This window comes from Lagopus leucura, unplaced genomic scaffold (genome assembly GCF_019238085.1).
Source record: "Lagopus leucura isolate 7727_CA_CO unplaced genomic scaffold, USGS_WTPT01 Super-Scaffold_100004, whole genome shotgun sequence".
Lineage (NCBI taxonomy): Eukaryota > Metazoa > Chordata > Aves > Galliformes > Phasianidae > Lagopus > Lagopus leucura.
This window is the reverse complement of record NW_024962264.1, coordinates 24,262,315-24,287,986: the sequence shown is the minus strand read 5'-3', so window position 1 is coordinate 24,287,986 and position 25,672 is coordinate 24,262,315. Positions and strand designations below refer to the sequence as shown.

Genomic DNA, 25,672 nt, shown 5'->3' with positions numbered 1-25,672 from the left:
ACAAAACAACAATAAACAAATTAACCACCCCCCCCCCCCCCCCCCCCTCCATCAGGCAGCAGTTTAGGCCTGAAGCAGAGAGACTCTAGCCAGTCACATTTGTTACCCAGTTATACAATCATCCCCCAAGGTTTTCCAAATCCCTGGCTTCTGCAGCACTCCAGGGCAATGTGCTTTGGTTGCACAATGGATTTGTCTTGTCAGAGAGGAGGAACTCACTTTTCTTTGTTTTCAACTTGCTGTTTGGCTGTTTCTTTAGATTTCAGTCAGTTCTTGTTTTGTGAGAGATAGCGTATATAATTGTATTTTTCCTATTTGGCATTTTGCAGCTCTCAGAAAAGGTTTGGCACCATGGACATTTCTTGTTTTTATGCCTTCTTGAGACTTCTTTGCATTTTAAGATGGGATGATTCAATTTTTGCATGATGTGAGACAATGTGATAATTATTTGAGATATAATTGTACATGGCCAAAATGTAATTATTTCCTGTCAAATCAACAGATAACAGAAGTCTCTTTTATTTGCATGATGTAACCAAGCATGCCTTTCTCCTGAGACACACTCATCAATGAGTAACGTGCAGGTGTACATCTCCATTGGAAGGGATATATATTTCATCACGTGGATATGTGTTTCATCACAAAACTGGAGATTGTGTGCTGCCTCTTACCTGTCCTTACATGTCCTCTTACAAGCAAAGATGTTTCTTTTGTGTGAGTGAACGTTTGGCTATTGTAAGTAAATATATAAGTAAAAGAGCAGCCATCACCATGACATGCCTGCTTCTAGTTGAGCAAAGAGAGAACTGTGATCTTTACATTAGCAATCTAAAAGGAAGAGCAATTAATGCAGCCCCACCTTGCTCATATTCATATCTTCAAGTATTTGAAAAAGGGGCCAGGAGGGAGTAAGCTCTAGCTATCTGCTGAAGGAATTATTCTACAGGGCCAAATCCAGTCAGTAATTTGGGCATCTCAGTCCAACTGACTTCACTGGTTTTGGAAGGAGTATTACATTTTTGAGAGCTTTTTGTCATTTCTATGTTTTTTAATAGGAGTATAAGGGAAAGCTTGAATTGTGCTTGCATCCAAAAGTTGTAAGTAAAACAGTAAAGGTTGTGTTGGAAGATGAAAGTAAAATTTAGCAATATTATTTAAAAAAAAAAAAAACAAAAAACAACAAAACAACATAAATTATTCTTTCACACAGCATTTTTAGGCAACTAAGGTAACTTGTTTCATAATTCAGTATGAATGCACCACTTTTCTGAAACAAAGCATGCCAAACAAGCTGGGATACAATTTATGCATCAAAATAGATGAATTTTTCTAATTTGTTGGAGGGTTTAATAGGTGTAAACTAAAAGTTTATAAGATTGTTTCGGCTAATGTTTTGTTAGGGATATATCTCAAAAAATTGTGTTAAGCCAGTAGTCTGCACTAACGTGGAAGCATAACTTGATCCCCATGATGTTATAATCTACAGATGTACATGCAGATCCGTGTGTAGGAGGGAACATAATCTGTCGATAATATCCCTACTAGTACAGATCTGAAGACTTTACTCTTGATTGTATTTTTGAGTAAAAGATGAAGAATCTGGTCAGTAATAAGAATGGGGAAAAACGCTAATAAGCTGCTAATGGCCAGTCCTGGAATACTGGATTCCCATTTTTTAGTTAAATTATTCAAATAAATTTATTTGAATTATTTTTTATAATATATATATATGAACATGTTTTGATTTTTTTTTTTTTTGAATATATTTTTATGCTGCTTTGAAATTGTAGGCCAGAATAGCAGTGACATGGGTGTTCTGCTATGAGCATTTTTGATCTTCCTTTTATTCCCTTACTAAGAGGTTCTGCTTGGAAAACTGGTAGCACTTGCTGTGAAACGCTTCTACTCAAGAAAGTGCTCCTTGTAGCCAGACAGTCCCCATCCCATCCCATAAATGCAGCTGAAGTGTCATATATGAAGGCGAGACCAAATCAGACTAATTCCCGCTGTAGCTGTTTCAAGCAGTTCATCTCCTGCATGCTGCTCTCCCATTCTCCCTCCTCAAAAGAACAAGGGGGGAGAATACAATAAAGAAGGTCTTGTGAGTTGAGATATGAACAGGGACATCACTTCTCAATTGCTGTCACAGGCAAAAGAGACTTGGCATAAGGGAGATTTAATCCTCACTGCTTTATGAATAAAGCCAGTCAAGCTGTTCGTAGCTCTCACCCCTCTCATTGAACTGAATATGTTTGTTAGTTTATTCTGATTTTCTCTGTGGTTTGTTCTATCACATCTTTAAATATTTTATCACATTCAAATGGAGGAATGTAGGTGACATCCTGAGATCTGGTGTGCTGAAATTCACAAGAGCCATGTGGCTCTATCATACAACATCTAATACAGTCTCTTGTTTAATCTTAGGGTTTTTTGAAGCTAATTTTAGTTAATATATTTTGTCAGATGTTTGTTGACATGATATTTATTGTTGCTTAGCTATTCCAAAATCAAACCAGTAATATGGAGGAGTTTAAAAATGAGTGTGCATGCCAAGCAAATGTCCAAACAGGTGATATGGATCACACGTTTTAGTTGACTCCGATTTGTTTTCTTACTGTCAAATCTTTCCTTCTGCCTTACTCAAACCTTACCAAGGTATGTTTTTATCAATGAATAGAAAGGAAATTACCTGTTGATAGCTATTGCAGTATGCATCATGAAAGGAGAAGAGTTTGAATATGTAAATGCTATCCTGGCGAATCTTAAAAGAGTTTTACTGTTGTAGATTTCTACTTGCAGCAAATGAAAATGGCCTTGGAGCTTCAAGTTTTTGTTTACTTGAATCCTAATGCTAGCTAATTTTTAAGGTGGAACTGTTTCAGAGAGCATTCAGAAGTATGTGGTTAAGAGTTTTATGTTGTTCTTCCATTTCTATGCAAGGACTTTAAAATGAACTTGAATTATAATAAAAGTGGGGTAACTTTGTTTGTTTGTTTATTCTTTCTAAAATTGATTTAAAACAGCAAAATACTTGAGCGGTTATTTTAGAACAATGGTGATATTGATTTTTATTATAGAGAAAAATTCCTTCCAAAAAACAAATACTGCAGGTTTGTGTTATGTAGTTATTACGAAAGATAACCACTGTAAGTTCAAGTTGTCGTACAAATCAAATAGGCTGACTTGATTGCAGTGGTTCTCCAGATTAAAGCCACAATGCGACAGTGACTGTGTTTTGATGCTTAATTAATACTGTTATCGGTTTTAGAACTTCAGAATGCTTCTGCTGCTAAGAAAATCATAGCACTAAAAATGTATCTATCATTTAAATAATGCAGTGTTTCCTTCCTGACTCTTTTCAATTCTGGAAATGCAGTGAGTTGCTTCTGGTGTTACAATTTAAATTGATATTGTAGTTAAATATTCAAGTACTTTAAAACATTATTTGGAAAGTGAAATAAAACTGTGGTGTCCTAATTGTTCATTTTTAAAAATCCTTATCTGTCTCATGTTACTCGTGGTTCATTTGTTTTTGCTCAAGTTTTTTCCTCACTGTGATGATGTGCAGGAAAGATAAATAGTGGACACACACATAAACTTGACCAATTATCACAGCATTATGGGCTTATTTAAACAAAGAAGGTCTATGGCAAAGGCTGTTCTAAGTGCTCCTGCAAACTCCCTGGAGGAGGTAAGTGTGGGTTAGCCTGTATGAATGAATGATTGCACGTGGCAGTGAAGCTGAATGAGTTTAGGACCTGCCCTTAAGTTCTTTCCTCTTCTTACATCTTCCACTTGAGAATATTTTCTGCGTAACCCACATGCTGAAGGTTTTTGAAGTTATGAAGTCAGTACTTACCATTGTTCTTACCCGTTTCTGAAGTGTAGACTCAGGCAATCTTTCTATGTTTACTTCGTGTTCCACCAGAACTGGAAGAAATTTTGCTCTTGACTGCAGTGAGGTTTGGACCAAGATTGCTTATATGTGTAGCAATCTCTTTTTCATTAAAAGCTTGTATCTTAATTAGAAGCTTTACTTGTGCAAGAGTGTTGCAAACTTCTGCTCTGTTTAGCATCCCATGGGAGTTTCTTAGTTTTATTTTTAGGAGAAGGGGGATTTGATCTCTGTTTTCCTGTGCCCTACACTACTTGATAGTAAGGTATGACTTTTCATTACTTTTAATTATATTGTGTTACTTTATATGGCAGTTTACTTATGATTTCATGAAGCTAACAAAATTCCTTATTTTTCACTATTTCATTATAAGGTTACTGTATTATCACAAAGCATTTTATGAAATAAAAGGGCAGTGTGATTTTAGAAAACGATGTCATAACATTTTTATTCAAACTAAAACTGTTTAGTAAGGAATCTTCTATCTAAATGCAAAACTTTTGACTTCAGAAAGATCCTCAATATTACGTGTGCCGGCTCTATATACATCACATTCAGCACACTTCCGTCTGTTGTGAATGTAACATTTTAAAACTAAATTTTACTTTTTCTTCTAAAGAACTTCAGATTCTTGTAATGAGTCAGTAAATCAAGCAGGTATATGTGTGTTTGTTTCACACTGTGTCTGTGTAATGTAGTTTGGAATAAAGGGTCGGTTTGTGGCAAGCCACAAATACAATTTTTTAAATAGACCCAGCACTTAAATGGGTGGCTTATGTTTGAATTCATGAATGGAAATAGTAGCCAGACAATGATAGAAGCATGTGTTGCTGGCTGAAAGATTACATTTCACTGCCATGACTCCCTTGTGATTTATTTAACCCCAAATGTGTTTCTGCTTGTTCTCGTATTCACTTTTATATATACCTCTGTATGTTGTGTTACATGGTTGGTGAGGATTTTGTAGCCTGAGAGGCATAAATTCTATGGGCATCAAAAATAAATAGGATCCTTACATTTTAAATTGTATTTACATTCCCCGTGAGAGTGATGCTGCTTCTAAAACAGCATTTAAAATTGTTTCATTAGTCATAAGAAGATCTGTTTACCTTTTATTTCTTCTCCTTACCCTCAGCCTCTTAAAGTACCACGTGCAGTCTGTTAGACAGAGTCTTGATTTTGGAACAGATGCTTAAATGATAGTTGTTAGGTCATTTTTTAGCTGTAATGAAAAATAATAGTTTAGAAGAGCTTCATATACTTTCAGAAAGAGATTTTGTTGTCTGGTTTTGTCTAACCATATATCTACTGAAAAATCAATCTATTGGATTATTCCATATGTATTCTGTAAGCAGTTCTACTTTTCTACTAGTATATATATTGTATATATGTATTCACACACTTAAGAACTTTTTTATGGAATTAAACTCCACTGTTAGGACTAAGTATCTTGTAGCTACCCATATAAAGCTGTCTACACCAATTTTGAGGCAGTATCTGGTCCACTAAATCTGGCTGAGGCCTGTGAAAGAAAGAAATTGTGGATTAACACACCCTTATTTTGTTATATGTACTTGGAATGTTAGCATGTAGCAATTTTTATGATATGTTGGTATATTTCAATTAAAGAAAATATTTCAATTAGGGGCAAATGCTTCTGCATCTGCTTCTGTTTCTTGTATCCTTAACCAGTACAACATGTTGGAGAAAGGGACTGTTTCTTTATCAGTCTCTTTAACTGGATTTCTATTGCATTGGCACCTCACAAAATCATGTGTAGGAGTAGGATTGTGAAGAAAACAAACAGAAAAACACAGCAGCATATACAAGTGTTTTGTGTGCAACTATCACAGTTTTTAGCTACAAACTTTCATTACTGTAAGGAGATGGGCATTTACAGAGTATCTATAGTAAGTCTAGCAGCAAAAGCTACCTGAATGTGGTCGCTGCATCTGCATACTGAAATGGTACAGTACGGGGAGAAGAGTATCAGGAGCCATGAGTTGGAGTTATTGGTTGCAAGGAGGAAGCGTGGCTCTTCCCCACGTGAAAATCTTGGACTGCTGCTTATTACCATGATGAGATTTTATACTAAGTGATCTGATTCCTCGTGCTGCATCTGTAATCAGTGTGAATCACTTCCCTGTTGCAAAAGGTGCTCTGTTGTTGTTTTTGTCAGATTTGAATGTATCTTAGGGAAAACTAGAGAAAGGCATTTGATTTTTAAAGCATCCAGGTTAACACATTGGAGAACACTTAGTGCTTTTCCAATTCCAAATGAAGGTCTTTGTGTTAATCACGTCATACGCAATTGCATGATTGCAATTGACTTTCTTTTGGTCAAAAAAGAGACTGAAAAATGTGTCTTCTGGTTTATCTGACAATAAGCTTCTCTCCATCAAGTAGATAATCAGCTTTCTTTCGAAGGTTAATGGACTTTTCAATCAAATGCTGGACTTCCTCCTTCACTTTTTGGACTAAGTTTTCCCATATAGTTCAACTCAAATTTCAAAACAAGTTTTCTCTCTGTCAGAAAGATGTTGTAAGTACATAACAGAAACTGGCTGGAAAACCTCTTCTGTTTCATTCTTTCCTCAGCGGATGTAAAAATTGTTCTGGGAAACAGTTTGTGTATTTTTTTCATCAGATCTTGAGAATATGTGTCCTTCCCACTGGAACAGGTTGCTCAAGGAGGTTGTGGATGCCCCATCCCTGGAGGCGTTCAAAGCGAGGCTGGATGTGGCTCTCGGCAGCCTGGTCTGGTGGTGACCCTGCCTGTGGCAGGGGGGTTGAAACTAGATAATCGTTGTGGCCCTTTTCAACCCAGGCCATTCTGTGATTCTATTATTCCCATCTTACTGTTGCATCCTGAGCACCACACCTTTATTCTTTGCATTCTTGTCATTATTCAGTTACAACAGTCTGTTCATAAACAGCATGTGCTTCTGTAGATATGCACAGGTGGTATCTATTGTAATTGCAGTGTGGACCAAAATCAGTCAGACTTATTAATGGTCCTTTTTACCAGTTATGTAAGAATATTCTGTTCAGAATGCAATCACTGTGGTGGGGAAAAAAAAAAAACAAACTGTAAATTTTGTAAAATAAAATAGGCAAATTTTTCTGCCTCGTAAATCATTTCAACTGATTAGAAGAAAGAGAGATGGATTTAGAGTGTCATTCCTTTACATAAGCTAACAATCTGGTCTAGGAAAAGCAGCTTTATATTTGTAGGGACAGAAGGTAGATTTATCATAGTTTGTGTTGTTAGTGATTGATGTAGTACATAGACATAACAAGTGCCAGCTGTTCTTCCCTATTAATCAGAAACAATGATATTTCCTTTTATTTCAGTTTGAACTGTGTGACTTGGTTGAATTCCTTTTTGAATTCAAAGGACTTTAACAGTTACAAATTAAGGCTTTATCTACACTAACAAATTAGAAACATAATATTACAGTGAGACCAGATAGCAACATCAAAAATACCTGCTTATTTCGAGGGATTGCTATGCTTCAAGAACTATGTCAATGGCGTTTTTCCATTTTTGCCCGTATTTCATAAATATGTATTTTTGTCATTCTCCATTAAAATTGGTCTGATTGTGGCTGCCCGCATCACTTGGTATTCTAGCTATGTATGGAAGCATCATGCTTTGTGTTGTTAAGTGGAATGAAACAGATTTTACTGTCTTATTCCTTTTGATCTCCACTTTCAAAGTTCGTGCTTTGTCAGCAGCTGTTGTAGAAGTGATTTACATATTTAGCGTGAAAAAATCCAGATGTTTGACATAGTAACATATAAATCCAGTGATCTACATACTGCAAGTAGCTGTGTGAAAATCGTGATTGATCTGTTTTCTTTAGGCTTAAGATTTCACTTCCATACTGTTTCTTTCAATTTTTCTGTTACTAATGGTTGTGTAGATAAATAGTGTGTGTGATATAATAGGTTAAAAAAAAAAACAACACATATTTGCATTGTGTGAAAGGTTGTGGAGTACATAAAATAAAAGCTAGTAAAGTTGAATTGAATTGAAGCACTTGTTCAGTATGCATAGTCATGTAATGCAACAAGCGCGTTCTTGCTGCTTGTTAATAAATTCAATAAATGAGACTTATCAACAGCTGGTATCAGATTTTATAGTTATCCAAATGAACAACTGGTGCATGGAGACCTTTGATAATTTATTTTAATTTTTCTTTTAGTGGCTACTTAGAGTTCTCTGGCAGGTTTAGCTAATACAAATTCCGTATGCTAACATTCTTGTAGATAATGCGTGTCTTGCACTATTGCTTGACCTTCAGGTTATATGGATTTTTGTCTTTTCATTTCAAAACACACCTCTGCTTGCAAAAGAAGACAGGGCCACTCTGTTCATCTCTCTGACAAACGGCACCAGTTCTATTAAAACATCTTGCTCAGTTCAGATGGCATTTCTAGGCCCATACTCTGCTAGCTTGTATATGCTCTATATAATGCAAATTTTACTGAATTTTCAACTTCAGACTGGGATAGGTTACAGATGGAACACGATATACCATGCTTACTTTTTGTTTACATCTGAATTGTGTGGTTTTTTTTTCCTATTAGCATATATAAAAAAAGTCTGATTTTCTATTGTGTGGCTTTCTCTTGTCCTGATTTTTAGACGAAAGTTAACTAGGGTTTTTTTCTATTTATGAAAACTCGTGAAACTACTAGTTTCTTCTTAATGTTTTTTATTTTTTCATTTTAATCCATTTAGTCATTTAAAAGACTATTAGAAGTCATGAGACAGAGGTGATACTGCTTACAATTGTAACTGAACCTTTATTATTTCAGGAGTTGCGCTTTTCAGAAATATGTTTCTCTAATTTGACCCTCAGTAACCCTTGAGAGACATAAGCACATGTTACAAACTAATTAAATGAATTGCTTTACTGGAACTTGTTAGGCATTTTCTGTTTATACATTAATGTAATATAAATATAGCTTAGGCAACAAAAGCCCTTGGGACAAATTTATGTCCTGAGTAACCCTGTTCTAATGACCTCAACAAAATTACTCAAAGTCAAGACAGAATTTAAATTGGAAGGCCAGATCTTCACCCGCTGTAAGTAGTCAAACTTCACTAAAATCACTGTAGCTGTAGTCACAACAGCTGTGAAGACAGTATCGTGCCTTCAACTCTATTTTGATTGGATTTCTTGGTCTGCAAGCACTTCTAGTAATGGGGAAAATTATATTAGCAATTAAACGGTCTTGCTTAAGTGTATGTAAATATGGAACTGTTTGTTTCTGCTTCCCAACAGCTTTGTTTCAAAAGTAAATTTTTAAAATAGCTCGTCTGTATTCAGTCCTACAAATATGTGTAGTGCTTTTAGTGCTTTTCTTTAGCCTTGGAGATTATCTTCTTGGTTGAATTGGAAAAAAAAAACGTGCTTAGTGTTAAATCTGGTGAAACTGGTTTCACCATTGGAAACTTGAATTTTGTTTATAAGTAGCAATAAGCAATCTGTAATTTTCCCAATATTATTGCAGTAGCCCATCAGTGGAAGCTATCAGACAAACATTTTTCAAGTCAGTAGTCACTATTAGTATTGATTTTTTTTTTTTTTTTTCAGCACATTGAGATGTGTAACTTTCTCCTCTCAGAGATTCCCTAGCTGTAGCTACAGGGGAATATATCTGAGCATTTGAAACGTGGTAGAGTAAGTGCTGCAACCCATTTTATGCATCTCAAAGAGTTCAAAAAGGTTCCTTTTCTGTGTAACAGTGCAGTTACACAGTCGCCTTCTCTGAGAGCATCCTCCTTGTAACATGGTTTTACGTTGGCTTTTCAACAAACATTTCAGCTTAAAGGGCAGCTCTGGTCTCTTCTGAATACTTTATGTTCTGGTCCAGGGTTCATCCCATGCAAAGCAACGAAGTTGAGCAGTTCAGCTCTGCAATTTGTAGAAGTACCTAGGGTGACTTCTAAAAGAGGTAGCTGGAGTACCAGTGCAGGATGGCTGTATTTATATATTGCATTGAGTGAACAGTTATATTATTTCCAGCTTACCATGACAGTCTTTAAAATCACTGTGTGAGAATAGACTTAAGCTATGTTTAGTGTTTTGTCTAGAAGACTTTGCTTCTATGGCCTGCAAATTTAATACTAATTGAAAACTCTAATGTGCATAGACTTCTACAGTTTTTTCATCTATATTTCAGTTTGAGCTCTATTGCTCAAATTGCAGTGTTCCCAAAAGGTAGTAATGCTAATTTGAAAGTGCGATATCTGCCAGGTAAAGCACTACTGTGTCAGTTTGTCTATACTCTTCTTAAATTAATGTTTTCTTACTGGAATGGTGAGCAATTGAAACAGATTAGAGAGGGGAAAAAAAAAATGTTGGCAGAAAAGATTCCAGAATTTGGATGACAGACAGAAAAGTATTGTCAGCAGACTGTCAAATCTGAGGAAAAACTCTGAAGCAAAACATAAATCTGGCTTATAGACTGTCAGGGAATAATTGCTTGCACAGAGATGGACGTGGCTGAGGAATCAAACAGGAGGAGGCAGAGTTTGGTTTCTTTAGAAGTGGGTGGGATCTTTGGAGGCATTGTGGTTTTGCTAGTGGCAAATCATGCTTGACTAATCTGATCACCATCTATAATTAAATTAATTGCTCTGTGGTTGAGGTTAGTAGATATCACCTACCTTGACTTCAGCAAGGTTTTTGATGCTGTGTCCCACAGCATTCTTCTATTCAAGTTAGGATGCTGTGGTCTCCATGGGTGAAAAAACAGGTGAGAAAGTTTGTTGGAACACTGAGTTCCACAGGGTAGCTTGAAGGTTCATACTCTGTGGGCCATTTGCAAGTGTCTTTTGTCAGGGGCCTTTCCCAGGTTTTATTGATAAAGGTACAAAACCTTAATAACAGAAGAGTGCATTTTCATAAAGCTTGTCAATAGCACCAGATTAGAGAGGAAGAGGTGGTGTAACTGACATTTTTTATGGAGAGCTGACAGTCAGGGAGGCTTAGGAAGACTGGAGAAATGGACTGAAAGGAATCCAATTAAATTCAGTAAAGACAGATGTCTTTAACCTGAGAAGGGAGAATTCCCTGCAGTGATAGTGTCAGGGTTGGCTGACTGGCTGGGGAACAGCTATGTAGAAAAGGACTTGGACTTCCACCCTGGATGATTCTATGATTCTAAGAGGAATAGGCAGTAACCATTGCTGGTTGCCATCAAACAGCAAAACAAATGAAAGGAGGATTTGAAAAAAAAAAACAACCTACTTTCAAACGTTCTTCAGTTCAGACATTTTTGCTAGACTCAAATAAATGGTTAGTGAAGTATGCTGTAGGTTTATTACATACAAATACACCACAATATTACAACTTGAATGCGGTGTTAACAGTATTCTATGAAAACTAATATTTGGTAATGGTGGAGGGTGTAGGACATACAAAGAGAAATAAATGCATTCCTATTTTCAGAAACCATAAAAATTAATTCCCCGTATTCCAGTGGGGAATGTGCAGATGTCAGAAATATAGAAAATAATAACAATTAAAACATCAGCACTTTGAATATTGCTATTAAACTGAATTATTGTTCTCCAGTCTGGTTTTTTTATTTGGGCTTGATGAGGAAATACGTTCTACTGACATTAATACTTTCAGTATGGATATAGGTGTTCTAGTCTCCCTAATCATATCTAATGGGTATGAATTCAGGTGGTAAAATACTGTTCTTGACTCAGTATTGAAAGAAAGAAGATGAAATTCCAAAGAAATGAAATTTTAAAATTGAGTATCCAGGAGAAGAGCGGAGAGGCGTAGACAGTAAGATTTTTTTTTTTTTAATAGAAGTTCCGTGACACAAACTCAAAAATAGCACAAGAGACAGAATGTGAGACACATCTGTGCTGTATCATTTCTTTAAAAATGAAATGCAATCCAGTGCTGACTTTTTTTTATTTGTTAACTAATTATAATTTTAAAGTAGTATAATGGTAGAGTTCATCTGTCTTTCAAGATAAAGCAAGTCCATCCCGGAGTAACATTGTCTGGAGGTTAGCACTCTCAGTTTGTTTTTAACATCTGTCATTCAAACACAGATGACTTCATAAAGTTAGTAACTTGCATTATATTCTCAATGTTGATATTTTATGAACAAATGCATATAAGGAGAAATGTATTCCTGTCATAGACTTCAGCAAATCTTGTTATTTAAAAGATTCAATGATTTTTTAAAAATCCAATTTTAAAAACATAGCAGGTATTGATATTCAGTTCAACTATTAAGGTGTTGGCATGTTCTGTTGCTTGGAATTTCTTCTGGGGTATCAGTAGGCGTTAAGTGCTCTTTTGTGTTTAAAGTAAATAACTGATAAAATATGTTGACAAGCGTGAGCTTTTCAAACATGAAAAGCGCAGGTGCAAATGTCAACTTTTTTACTCTGTTTTGGAACGTAATGCAACCTAATGCACAAGTCAACCCAATTAAATTGTATTCTGATCATTCACACAGTGGTATCAGACAGTAGGAAATCTTGAGCAGTGACTTTTTTCTGGTTTTCTGTTGCTTGCAGCTAACTGATGACTTTATAACTAAAAGAATATACTTTATTCAGTGTGTCACTAGTTAATGCTGCTCATTCTCGTGCATCCAATTCTTCATCTTTCATCTACTTCTTAAAAATTCTTGTTCAAATAAAATTATACTGAAACGTATGTGTGCTAGACGATGAAAAATAGCTAGAGTTACATTTCTAACCACAAGAATGTGGGGAGAAATGGATTTGATGGATGGACCACTTGCTAGATAAGGAATTGGCTGATGGTCGTGCTCAGAGAGTTGTGGTCAATGGCTCAATGCCCAAGTAGAGACCAGCAGCGAGTTGCATTTCTTCTTGAAAATCCATTATGGAGCCCATTTAATCTGCTAACATTGATTATTTTATTTTTTTTTCTCTATGTTTATATCAAAGTGTACAGGTACAACAGAAGAGTAGATACCTCTGAGAACATTACTTTGGTATACGCAGTAGGGACTTGAGGTAGGACAGGGGATGTGAGGTAGTTCAGAGGTGTGAGACAGGTAACTAATATTTTCCTACTATAAGTACTTGGCTTTCCATCTGGGAAACATTGCCTGTATTATCTTTGGTGTTTTGCTTGAGATGCTTGCAGTAGCAGAATCTTTGATGTGTAAAGTCTGTCACCATTAATGATTTTCTGCATAATCCAGTGAAAGCTTTCGAATATTGCTGGTCAGGGAGTTTGAGGTAGATATATTTTCACTCAGGCTGTGCCTCAGGGAGGAGGATACTGTGTAAAAATCCACCATATCATAGAATCGCAAGGTTGGAAACGACCTGCAAGATCATCTAGTCCAAATATCCTAGAAATTTATCTGGGAAGTACAATTATTATAGAGCTACAGCACCCTGAAGGTGCTTGGTTTCAGCCTACATGGGGAGTTAACGTGCTGTAAATCATATGCATTTACTCTTAAATTCTTTGATTTGTTCCCACTTTTTTGGAAGTCTTTGTTCCAGGCCTTATTTTGTGAAGCATTATGAATTAATCACAATTTATAAAATGGTCTCCTTGCATGTATCTCTCTTGTACGGTATTTCTAGGACGTCTCTGTGGACTGTATTTAGAAGCAGCAGTGGTCTCCAGACTACTTGGGTGTGGGTCAGTTCTTGTCAATAATGCTGGAACTTAATACTGCTTGGACCACACGCATTTGGCCTAGCAGTTTATACAAGTCCTTTGGTCCTTGTGTAACATCTCTGAAGTGCAATTAATTTTGTTGTTGTTGCTTTAGGAGATACTTAAAAAATATTTTTTTGTCATTTTGAGGTGTCTATCACTGGAAAGGTGTTTGCACAGTGCAGTGTTGCAAAGTTCCACAGTGTGCTTTGGGAGGTGGCAGGGAGGGCTCTCTGAGTGATAAGGCAGATGGGATGTGCTGGAGCCCAACTCATGGCATTTTGTGTTTGTGCTATTTGAAGTAGGCCCTTGAGTGAACTCTCTCATCAGCTGTGTCTGGGTTTCCTCATGCATTTGGTTTGGATGAGGAAGAGACCAACAGGCCTGAGCTGACAACACAGAAACACCCTTGCCTTTGAGTAGTACAGCTGGCCTGATTAAAAGATGATAGCATGCACTTTGTCTAGATTGTAGTGTTTGCTTAATGATGGAAAAATGCTTTATGCTCATATGTTGTGGGGTAAACTAAGGAAGGACTGCAGGCGACCTGATGTAAACATCTAAAGAAAAAAAAAATGGAATTGGGATTCATACAAACATGCTGTGACAGGCAAAAATGTTTAGAGAAGTCAAGAAAATCTATTATGGGCATTGGTCAGTTCATCTGAAAATCAGCAGACTGCTTTAATAAGGAGCTGAAGTGCAAGCAGGACTTTTAGAAAAAGACTTGTGCGTAGGAAAAATGTTCTTTGTGTTCAAACAGGATGACTACTGATAGTTCTGTCAACAGTTTTTCAAAGCAATTAGCATGTTTGAAATGAAAAATATGGCAGCAAAGAAATAAACGTTAGCCGCCAGATAGGTAGTTTAAAAAAAATATCCAATAATGTTGACTGTGAAATAGGAAAAGAAAGTCAAGTATAACTTGAGAAAGAAACTGAGTTTCAAGGCTTTTGGAGAGGCAAATACTTCTAAAGTCTCAATATGATATTTAGAGCTAGTAAAACTGGCTATTGTGACCAAAGGAACTGAAACATGCTACACATAGTGATGTATAGATGCGATACTTAAACAAGCTAGGAGGCCAAATCCTGTAATCCTCACTAAACAAAAATCCCATTGAAGTCAGTAGAAGATTTGGGTGAACAAGGAATGTGTAACTGGGCAATTAGAGACAAACTTGCAGCCTGACCTTGACTGGGCCTTTGTGCTGTGATTAGCTGTACCCACAGCATCTGGGCACATTTCTTTAAAGACATAGTCAATTTTAATGAAATCACCAAAAGATACAACAGTGCTGCAGTTAAGTTTCTAATTAATCCAAATGACAAATTTGAATAATTACAGAGACACGAATGAAGGCCACATTTGTGAAATCTGAGTCTTGTGGAAAATCAGAATTCTACGTTCTTTCTTTATTTCCTGCTCAGAAAGCAGGAATTTTATAGATACTCGTCTAGTTTTGCCCCTAATAATATAGGGTGATAAGTGCCTTTCCAGAAACTGAAGACAGCAAAAAAGATTGTGTTGCATGTCAGAAATGATCTCCAAGTAAATTAATAAAAGCATATAGCAGTATCTACCATGCATGTTAATAAATCTATATTAATAATTGTACACGTTACTATTCTTAAACTATTTCATTATAAAACAAAACTTTCTTAAAGTTCATTCATCTATGTTTTGTTTTTTCTTCTTTTGCTATCATAATAAAAAGTAAAATTGAAAATAAAGCAATTTTGTTTGAAACAAAATTTTACTCAACATACTAGAACGTCATGCTCACTGCCAGTTTACTCTAGTTGGACGTGTGCTCCTTCTGTCTGAACCTACTTTGTTTGAAAAGAGCTGCAGTCTCAAAGCATTGGGGAAATTGGAGTTCTCAATTCAAAAAAATGCTAGAAATGTGTGCAGGCACAGACAAATTTTTTAATGATTTCATCTTGTAAATAGCAACCTCAGTAACTACAATGGGCTCTTGATGTCAACATGTATGTATTCAAAATTCCAATTTCTGTGACTGTGATCCTGCAAAGATTTGTGTGCGCATCATGGTGTGTGCAATAAACTGCTAGGAAAAAAAGTCAAATCCTACTACATCAGCTTTGTACACACATAACTCTATTGTGGTTTTTATATGCAAATTGTTATAAATAATCTCTGCAAATTGACTTCAGGAAGGAGTATTGTATGCTTGAAATAGCTCTTCCTTAAGGGCTTCTGATCATACTACATATGAAATTTATCTTCTGCATAAAGTCTTCTGTTTTGACACTTTCTTCTACTAAAATCTCAAAATAAAAAAAAAATAAAAATGGAAACATATATTTTGAGAAGACTGGGAAGTGTGATAAGATCTATTTTATTCAAAAAGTTGAGAGCCCTTTAATTTATTCCTTTTGTGTTAGAATATAAAACTGTAATTCGAGGCCATCTGTACTTCCAAGTGCATCTTATACCTCAGAATGAGTACTTTTGCTTCTGAACAAAACCTTGGGATGATCAGAGCCTGAGATGAGGAGTTAGCATGCACTATCCTTCATTATTCATCTTTTTCCCAGCGGTATCCCCATTTTTCCTTGATACCTGGATTTATGCATTTCCAATTTTTCAGTGCAAGACTATGTGATCAAGTGATTAAAAAATGCACTGATCCAAAGCAGGTTTAGTCCACATAATAATGGTTTTTTTTTGTTGTTTTTTGTTTTTTGTTTTTTGTTGTTTTTTTTTTTTCCCCCCCAAGAAATTATTGAAAGCTTAATGTGAGAAAAATATTTTAACTTAAGGGTAAGAGATTTAGCATGTGCTTAGCTTAATTCTAAACATCTTCCTTATATCTTTCTACAGGCATGAAATAACTAGAAACAGTGTTCGCCTTTTTTTTTTTTTCTGCTCTCTGTATGCCTTCTTTTAATATATATAATCCCTATAAATCTGTCCCCTTTTTCATTAGTTTCTAGGCATGGATAAGAATGCAGGCAACTCAGCAAGATATCATAGGGTAAATTTCAGCTAATGGTACTGTCATGGATTCTAGGATGCCATATTTTAATTTTTATCAAAGAGAACATATATTCTTGCAATGCAGCGGATTTTTCACGGCATGCTTTGTAGATCAGTTTTTGCAAAAACTTCATTCTGTAATCAAGACTTCTTTGAGAAGTCTTCTGTGTTCAGTACTGGATTATGCTGTGTCCTGTCAGTATAAATTAAAGTCTTGTTTTAATAGTGCTGATGTTCTCTGCCTTTTCTTTCTTTCTTTTTTTTTTTTTTAAGTAACATTACAGTACAATACACTATTCAGAATAATTTAAGCCAAAAATAATGGGCAACATATCTTTGTCCTGATTCAGTTGCTTGAAAGAGAATTGTGACCATGTCTCAGACTAGTTCTTGGATTTGCCTTTCTTAAGGATTCTTTTGCCTTTTCCCATCCATCGTGCTTTACTGACAAATCTCTTAATACCTGTCAGGTTTTACATGGTACAGTAAGCTTTCTCTTCCAGTGATGCACAAGACTTGCTTCTCTTTTTGCAATCAAAAGCCCCTGTTGTTTTTCACTTTACCGCTGTCTTGTACAGAAGGATGGGACAGTGTCACAGAACTATTGGTCTTTTATACAGTAGTTTGCAATGAAGTTAGCCTGTCAGAGACAGCAAAGGTGTGCGTTGCCATCTTACTTACCCCTTCTGTAACGAGGCGTGCTTGGGCTGACTGCAGTCTGTGAAGCATTAGTCTGATATAGGCTAGGAGAAATAAAATGGTCTTCTTCCATGCCAAACTATTCCCTAGTTTTTAAATATTGAAGTGTTGAAGTGCTGTATTTACATGTGTTTAAATATTTGCTCTTAATGGAACAATATGGCCTTGTGTGGACTGAAGAGTTTTGTTTGTGTCTTCTGTTTTTAAACTGCTTTCAATGTAACGTTGCACTTAAAAGCTTGAGAATAAATCTTCTTCTCTTTGTACTGTTCTAATCCTTTTGGAATTTTGGGATTAAGATTGGATAGTGCTTTTCTCTGTTATCTGGCTATTTTTTCCTGCACTATCAAAGCATATAAAAAACCCCAGACATATTATAGGCTCAGTATCTAAACAAGTGCTTTTGTTTTTGTATAATTTCTCTGTAACAGATGTCAGATGGTAATCCAAGCAATGTTTCACACAGAATTTAGGATGAAACAAATTTCAAACCAGATTATCAGAATGGGCACAAGTGTGCAGTGGATAGCAAGTCCTTTTTATTCTGTGCCTACTGCAGGCTAACAAAATGCAGATGACCTCTTTGTTTTGCCTTTATTTAGCAAAGAAACTTTACATAAAATATTTGAGTAAGACTTTGTCAACAACAAAAAAAAGCTTCTTGTGGCATTTTTTGTATGAATGAAACCTCAAAATTTTATGACTTAGTTACCAAAGAGTTAGCTTTGTGATTTGTCAGTCTTGCGTGTTATTTTGAGTTACTAAATAGACTTTTTAAAAGTCTTGTGTACGTGCTAAATAAAAGGATCAGATAGTAATGTAATTATAGCAGAATGTGCTTAGAAACTCAAAATTTAATAGAATGCACAGGTTTATTAGGATCTTTGTTTCTTTATTCATTTGTGCGAAGCCCATCTGTAATAATTAAAACAGAGGTTCTGCAACTGGAATTGTTGTATTGTAACTTGCTCATTATTCTTTAGTATTTTTGTTGAGTTTTGAGTTGCGTATTCTGTTTAGAACATGCATATTTGTTGAAATAGGCAATGTTACAAAGTAGGTGGTCTTCTAATTAATATTTCTTTACAGATCTGTAAACAGTAAAAGGCTTGTTTAACAACACAGAAATCACGTCCTGTTAGATTAAGACATTTGTTTAGGAATAAAGTTCAGCTTTTTCTTTGAAATCCAATTGATCTTGTTTCATGGCCTGTGAAATTATTTATTTTAAGAACTGCTTTAAAAGTATAATTAATTCAAGAAATTTCTGTGACCCATGGCTAAATATTTAGACCATGGATTAATTATGTTTGCACAGAGCTTTAAATAGTGATTTAAAATCTTGGTGAAAGGGAAAGTTACTTTGCTGTGAGAGAAATTATGCAACGATGATAAGAGGTGATGTGTCCCTATAATCCTTCTGTTCTATAAAAAGGCACATTGTTAAAAATTCAAGAATAAACAGGAGAATTGAATTTTTAAAACTGAATACTGTCATCATGGTGAGAATGTCCCATATGTGTTCAGCATAACTCAGAAACATTCTTAAGAACATGCAGTTTTTTATTCCAGCTGCCAGTAAACCTTTTTGCATGCCAAAATGATCCGTGGAATAGATAGTATTACCTAACAATCTATAGCCACTGCCTTTTTTGACGCCCAACACTTGCTGTGTGGCCAGAACTCTGACTTCATACTAGCTTATTTGGGTCTAGGCTATCTTCATGTGGTGAATGGCTGGAATGGGCCAGCTCAGATTAAAATGAAAGTTTTTTCCTTTACCTTTCAAGCTAGTCCATCTCTGGTTGTGTTTCAGAGCTTTTTAATTCCCACTGCCAGTGTTAACATCTGCTGAAGTGATGACAGATAATTGCAGTGCTACAATGCTACTAGTTTTCTTCAGAAACCTTCTCTGTGTTTGTTTGCTTTTACTGACAAAGTTAATGGCAGTTGATTTAAAAAAAAAATAAAAAATCATGCCAATGGAAGTTCAGTAAAGACTGAAAATAAACAGTCTCTTACAAAGTCATGATAGTTTATTCTTGTATTGATTTTAATGAGATATGTCTGACTGTTGGGAAGAATAGGCTGAAACCTCATCAAAAAAGGCCATAGACATTCAGGGTCTGGCTATGGTGCTTCCAACAACATCCTTCTCTAAGTTACTTTCTGTCAGAGTCAGGAGTGGTGTTTAACATCTTTTCCTTACTAATTTCTATATGCACAAGCTTGTGTGTTAAAAATAAAATTCTAGATCTGGTGGGTTTCTGTCACAGCACTGTGGCATTGCTATCTCTAATTGTATCAGATACCATGTCACCTACAGCACTGTCCCAAAAACTTGGGAAAATCAGCCACCTTAGAAGCTTTTAAAGAAACCATCCAGCAGAGCAGGAAGTTGATCTACAAAGGGAGAGGTGGTTTCTGGCTGCTTCCCGAGGAAATTAGAGTCAGATCAAAAAAACGGCATTTTCAGAAATAATTCCCTTTACACGAGAGTACTGGCATTTTAGTAGGGAATGTTCAGATCTGTTCAGGAATGCAAGTGCTTGAGGCATAAGCATAAGTCAGAAAGTGTGTTTCAGAATCCCAGTAACACCAAAATGTTGACTGAATGCCTTTGTATAAATGTACAATCTTTGACTACTTGTAGGCAATTTCTAAAAATAGCTAAATAAAATAAATGCTGATTCACATAAAAATTGGATTTCCAATTTATGGGAAATTGTACACAAAAAACTTAAGTGGTTGTACTCCTAAACAGAAGAGTAATATCAAACAGTAGATTATTGGCATGATTCTCCAGTAGTTTATCCTCACAAAAATGCTCTGGACCAAAGAAAATGTGTGATTTGTAGGACAGAAGTGAAATTCTATAGTCTTAATTTGTCCTAATTGCTTAATAAATTTTTTGTCTTTAGCTTAAGAAATTTCTAGCTTAATAATTCTGTCTTTCAAATCTCTTCACAAAATATTTCTCCTTTCCCACACACTTTGCTCATTTTTGTTTTCTTTGCCTTGTGTTGCTCTTGACGTTTAAAATGGCAGAGTGAATAAAGGCCACTTAAAATATAATGTAATTCAGACAATTTTGTCTGTTTTCTAATTACTGTTTTTTTTTAATACTTCCATTCTTACTTGTTATGCTTGTTTAATGTGTTTAGTCAGCTCTTTTGTAGCAGGTATAGATTCTCATCTCTTTGCTGTTTCTTATAGTGCTCTGATTTAGTTCAAATTAACTTCACTGGTTTTACTACATTTGTTCTGTATTATTATTATTATTATTATTATTTTTTAATACAGTCAGTGTTACAATTTTATTTCAGCAAAACATTGTTTTGTAACTTTATGTGGTAGAAACACTGAAGTTTGCAATAATGGACAGTCATTCAAAATCAGGGCTATTCTGGCATGGTTTAAGGGAAACATCACTCCCATATTCAAGAAGGGGAGAAAGGAAGACTCAAGGAAGTACAGACCAAGGAGCCTCATGTCTGGAAAAATCATGGAGTAGATCCTATTGGAAAATATTTTAAGGCACATGTGAGATGAGGCGTTGATCTGAGACAGCTGGCTTCATTAAGGCACATCATGCCTGATCAATCTGGTAGCCTTCTGTGATGGAGTGACAACATCAGTCAACAAAGGGAGAGAAACTGATGTCACCTACCTGGACTTGTGTGAGACCTTTGTCATGGTCCCACACCACATCCTCCTCTGTAAATTAGAGAGGTATGGATTTGAAAGCTGGACTGTTTGGGGGGTAAGGAATTTGGATGTTTGCAGCCAGAGGGTTGTTATCAGTGGTGGAGACCGGTGACAAAAGGTGTCCCCTCGGGTCCATCTTAGGGCCAGTGCTCTTCAAATTTTCATCAGTGACAGAGACAGCAGGATTGAGTGTACACTCAGTAAGTTTGCTGGTAGCATCAAGTTGAGTGGGATAGCTGACACAGTAGAAGGTAGAGATGCTATCCAGAGGGACCCGGATGTGCTCAAATTGTAGGCAGATGTGAATCTAATGAGGTTTAATGAGGCCAAGTGCATGGTGTTATAGTTGGGCTGAAGCAATCCCAGATACGAGTACAGACTGGGAGAAGAACACCTTGAGAGCAGCCCTGTGGAGAAGGGCCTGGGGGATCCCGAAGGGTAAAAAGTTGGAACTTTTCTGGCTCAGAAGCCCAATTATATCCTGGGCTGCATCAAAAGAGAGGTGGCCAGAAGGGAGAGGGAGGTGATTGTATGCCTCTCTACTCTGCCCTTGTGAGGCCCCACCTGGAGGACAGTGTCCTTGCCTGGGGCCCCCAGTACAGGAAGGATGTAAAGATGTTGAAGTGGGTCCAAAGGAGGGCCTCAAAGATGATCAGAGGTCTGGACTACCTCTGCTATGAAGAAACATTTATGGAGTTGGGCTTGTTTAGCTTGGAGAAGGGATGGCTCTGGGGAGACATCGTTGTGGCCATCCAGTATTTGAAGAGAGCTTAACAAGTAGGAGGAAGATGAATATTTTTATTTTTATTTTTACATGATCTGATAGAGATACGACCAGGGGAATGGCTTTAAACTGAAAGAGGGTGAGTTTAGTTTAGATGTTAAGAATTTTTTCTTTTTACTCAGAGAGGGTGGTGAGGCACTGGAACAGGCTACCCAGAGGAGCTGTGGATGCCCAATCCCTGTAGACATTCAAGGCCAGGTGGGATGGAATCTGAGCAGCCAGATTGAGTGGGTGGCAATCCTGCCCATGGCAGTGGGATTGGAACTGCATGAACTTTAAGGTTCCTTCCAACCTGAGCCATTATATGATGGTTGTGGGGAGAAAAAAAAAAAAAAAAGAAAAAAAAAAAAGTTGATTTCAATTTTGAAGTCTGGATAATATATTTTCTCTAATTATGATATTTTCTCTTTTTACTGATAAGAACTCGTAAAAACAATGCTGAAATACATGAAAATAACAATGAAGTAGTATGCAAATAAAATGTTTATATGCACTTTTGCAATATTTCCATCTGTTTGAGAGGTTTGTTTCAACATTCTAATTTAACTGCTTGATTTTTAATGCATTTCAGTCAGCCAGTAAATACAGAATATATACATATTAGAGTGGAGGGGTTTATAGACAGAATTTTCTTATTAAAGTTTGTCAACAAAATCCTTGAAAATAAAATGAGCTGACAACTATAATTGGAGCAGATGTGTAAGGTACCATTATAGCACATTGCACCATTGATTACGTGTCATGCGTTCTGCCAGATATTAAGTGTTCTGACCTTTGTTATTAGTAATAGAGGCAGACACTGGGTATGTGAGAGACAGTCAGTGTAATGCATGGAAAATCTACTGGAGATGTGATTTTGTTAATGGTTGTGGAGCCTACTTTATCTCCTCTCTCTTCCTGAGCTATAAGTTTATGGAAAACTGGACATTCCAGGTAGTGAAAAAACACATTGTGAAGTGCATGCTTTGTTAGAATAATATGTTCTCAAATAATTTATAATGGAAGATCTTATCAGCAAGCATTACTGCATTTATGAATGTATTTCCCATTTTCCTCTGATCCTTAGTAATAATGTGGAAGAAGTGGAATGAAGCAAGACTTGTCTTTATTGTGTTCTCCATGAACTGTATTTTTAAATTGTTCTTTTATGCAGTATTTTCTGTCATCATGTAGAGACTGTGTAGTCAAAAGTTTGGCTAAATCCTAGCTTCGGGTATTTTTAAGCAAGATCTCAGGACAAAAAATTGGTCATAGGAAAAAAAAAAAACAACAAAAAACAACAATAAAAACAGTATAAAGGTCAACTAAAGGACAGCGATAGGCAGTTACAAGTTCAGTGGTCATACTTGGCATGGAATGGAAAAAGAGCAGGGGAAAGGGGAAAGGAAAGGAGAAGGGAAGGGGATAGAGACTAACAACCTCTCAACTGACTTGCAAAGAGCAAAAGAAATAAAAATCATAGGACAGAGAAAACTCCAACCTCAGGAGACACTGGTTTTAAGCTTCCTTCTCAGTGTTGGACATAGAACACAGAATGTCTTTCCAGTAAAACATCTAAGCAATTAGTCCAAGACTTAATGTGGAGTGTACTAAAACTAATTCATGTGAAAATCAGTGGGTTGTTGTCATGTGGCTTGAAAGCATGATTGGTCCTAAAAGTATTAAACTTCACTTGTGAAAGACATGTTACTTTCAGACAACAGAGAATTATTTAGTATCCTTTTTTTATTATTAATTTGAGATTACATTTGGGAATAACAAGCTTGGTGGCAGTAACTGTGATCTCAAATGAGGTTACGAAAAAAAAGAAAGAGCTCCTCTGGAGCGCATTTTTTATCTTGTTACTTTCTCTTTGTCATGTCATAAATTATAAGTAGGTGTTGAATTCTGGAATTCCATTGCATTTCTAGGTTTGAAATAATTTTTAAAGTGTGTCCTAAACTAAAAGCCAATTCACATTTTGAGAAAGAGGAAGTAATTTGGGACAGAAAGTAGGGACAGAGTCAGCAAATTTTGTGAAATTAGACAAAATTTGGACAAAATAGGAAATGTTGCCAGACAACTGTTATGTTTACAAAAGCAGTTGCATTCGATTCTTAAAACTTATAAACTCCTTTTAACAGTTCTAAATGATCTAGTGTTTTTACTATATGTAATATTTTTCTAACCAACCAAAATTTAAGATTTACTTTGGTGTTCATGGCAACTATAAATTTTGACTGTAGTACAAAAATCAAGTCATACTACAAGCTGTGTACAGTTATGATCTTCTAAGCAATTTGGCACAGATTAATTTGCCTCAATTCAAAAATGCATGCCTTTTGTAGTCTTACAGTGAATATAGCAAGAAGAGATCATAGAGCTGGGATACTCTATGTATGTGTATGTGTGTATATTTGTGCATATATTTCTTTTTGAAAAATACATATATGTGTCTATATATACATATGTGCACACACACGTGTTTTATATATATATATATATATATACACACACACACAGAGAGTTGACTTCCTCACCAGAGAGGGATTTCATAAGCAAAATTATTTCAATCATATATAATCTCGCTCCAACATACAATGGCTTCAACCAAGTCATTTTGAACTTATTTTTCTACTGATCTAGGCCTGTAATTCAGATAACTAAAACAGCAGTAGCCAACATTTTGTCTACAGATGACTTAACAGTTTTTAGGAAGTTATTGGAAGGTGTTAGGTACCGGTTCCCTTTCCTATTCTGTGCCAGCCCTCCATCTGCTGGGTGTAGCTATTAGATGCTAGATGAGCAAACAGTCTCCCTCTCTGCACCCTTTATGTAATGGACTGGCATCCAGCTTTGTGACTGGATATACAAGGAGCCTCCTAGCTGTGACCTCCTGTGTGACATATTCCCATCGCTTGTCATTTCCTACATTGTTTCATCAGTGTACTTCCACTCAAGGGCTCTTAGGAAACAGCCTGGCAGGAATGAGGCTACTCACACCATTCTCTTTTCACATCTTGAGGGAGCTGGTAGCAGGCAGACATTGGCTGAAGTAGTTGTTTGTTCAGCAGGGAGGTTCGTCTGTGACCCACTTGTTGAGAACCTAGGAGAGCAAGGAGTGATGGAATACAAGATGTTTTGGAGTGGTAACTTGTTGAAAACAGTGCTCAAGATCCTGCTTACTGCATATCTTGGATCAGAGATGACTCCAGAGAGGTCAAGGAAAGGAATCAAGTCCTGAATGAGGCTGAGAGCTTGACTGAAAATCTCTAAGGACAAAGTGGTTTGTCATGACATTGTGGGTAGGCTTGAGTGAAAACTAGGCTTGAGTGAAAACTTCTTTTCTAAGCCACAACACTTGGACCTGTAAAATGAGTTTGGAATCTGCATTTTCTCTTGCGTCTGTACTTATGAGAATGAGTTTTCTGAGTCTGTCTTACCAAAGCATTTCTCCTGGGTTTGTTATTGGAAAGGAAGCGTGTGCTGTCCTGAACCATTTTTTACTCTTCTTGATGTTTGTGAGACAAGGAACAGTTTTAGTTTGGATGGGCTAGTTCAGAACTAGTTACTTTATTTGATGCATTTATTTGATAGCTTATGAAAGCTAATTGGGTGTTTAAGCACTGAAAAACTGACAGAATTATTGAGTTGAGATAATTTTTTATTTTCTTAATAGTGAACTTTGATAAAGAATTTTCAACGTGAAATTCTCTAGTTTCTGGTCTTGCATGTACATTTTATTTAAGCTGTGTTTCTTGTGTCAACAAAGCAATAGTTTTCTAGTATATACATAAGGTCAGTTAACAGCTGGACCTTTATAGAGCGCACCTCTATATTTCATGTCTCATACTGCCATCTAAGGGCCACGAAGGCTGAGAAGGTGACTAAAGTTCCTTTAAAGTTTTCTGC

The 25,672-nt window shown here is 36.1% G+C and overlaps 1 protein-coding gene and 1 long non-coding RNA gene across 8 annotated transcripts in view; one reads left to right on the top strand and one right to left on the bottom strand.

The window, feature by feature from the left end:
* VEGFC (vascular endothelial growth factor C) overlaps window positions 1-25,672 on the top strand; it is a 91,272-nt gene that overhangs the window by 46,708 nt on the left and 18,892 nt on the right. The gene's annotated exons all lie outside the window — the stretch shown is intronic.
* The window catches only part of LOC122180308, a 52,417-nt gene continuing 50,733 nt past the window's right edge, over window positions 23,989-25,672 (bottom strand). For all 7 annotated transcript variants that reach the window (XR_006178994.1, XR_006178993.1, XR_006178996.1 and 4 more), the window contains one exon: window positions 23,989-24,866. This is a non-coding gene — a long non-coding RNA (uncharacterized LOC122180308). The remainder of the gene's footprint in view (window positions 24,867-25,672) is intronic.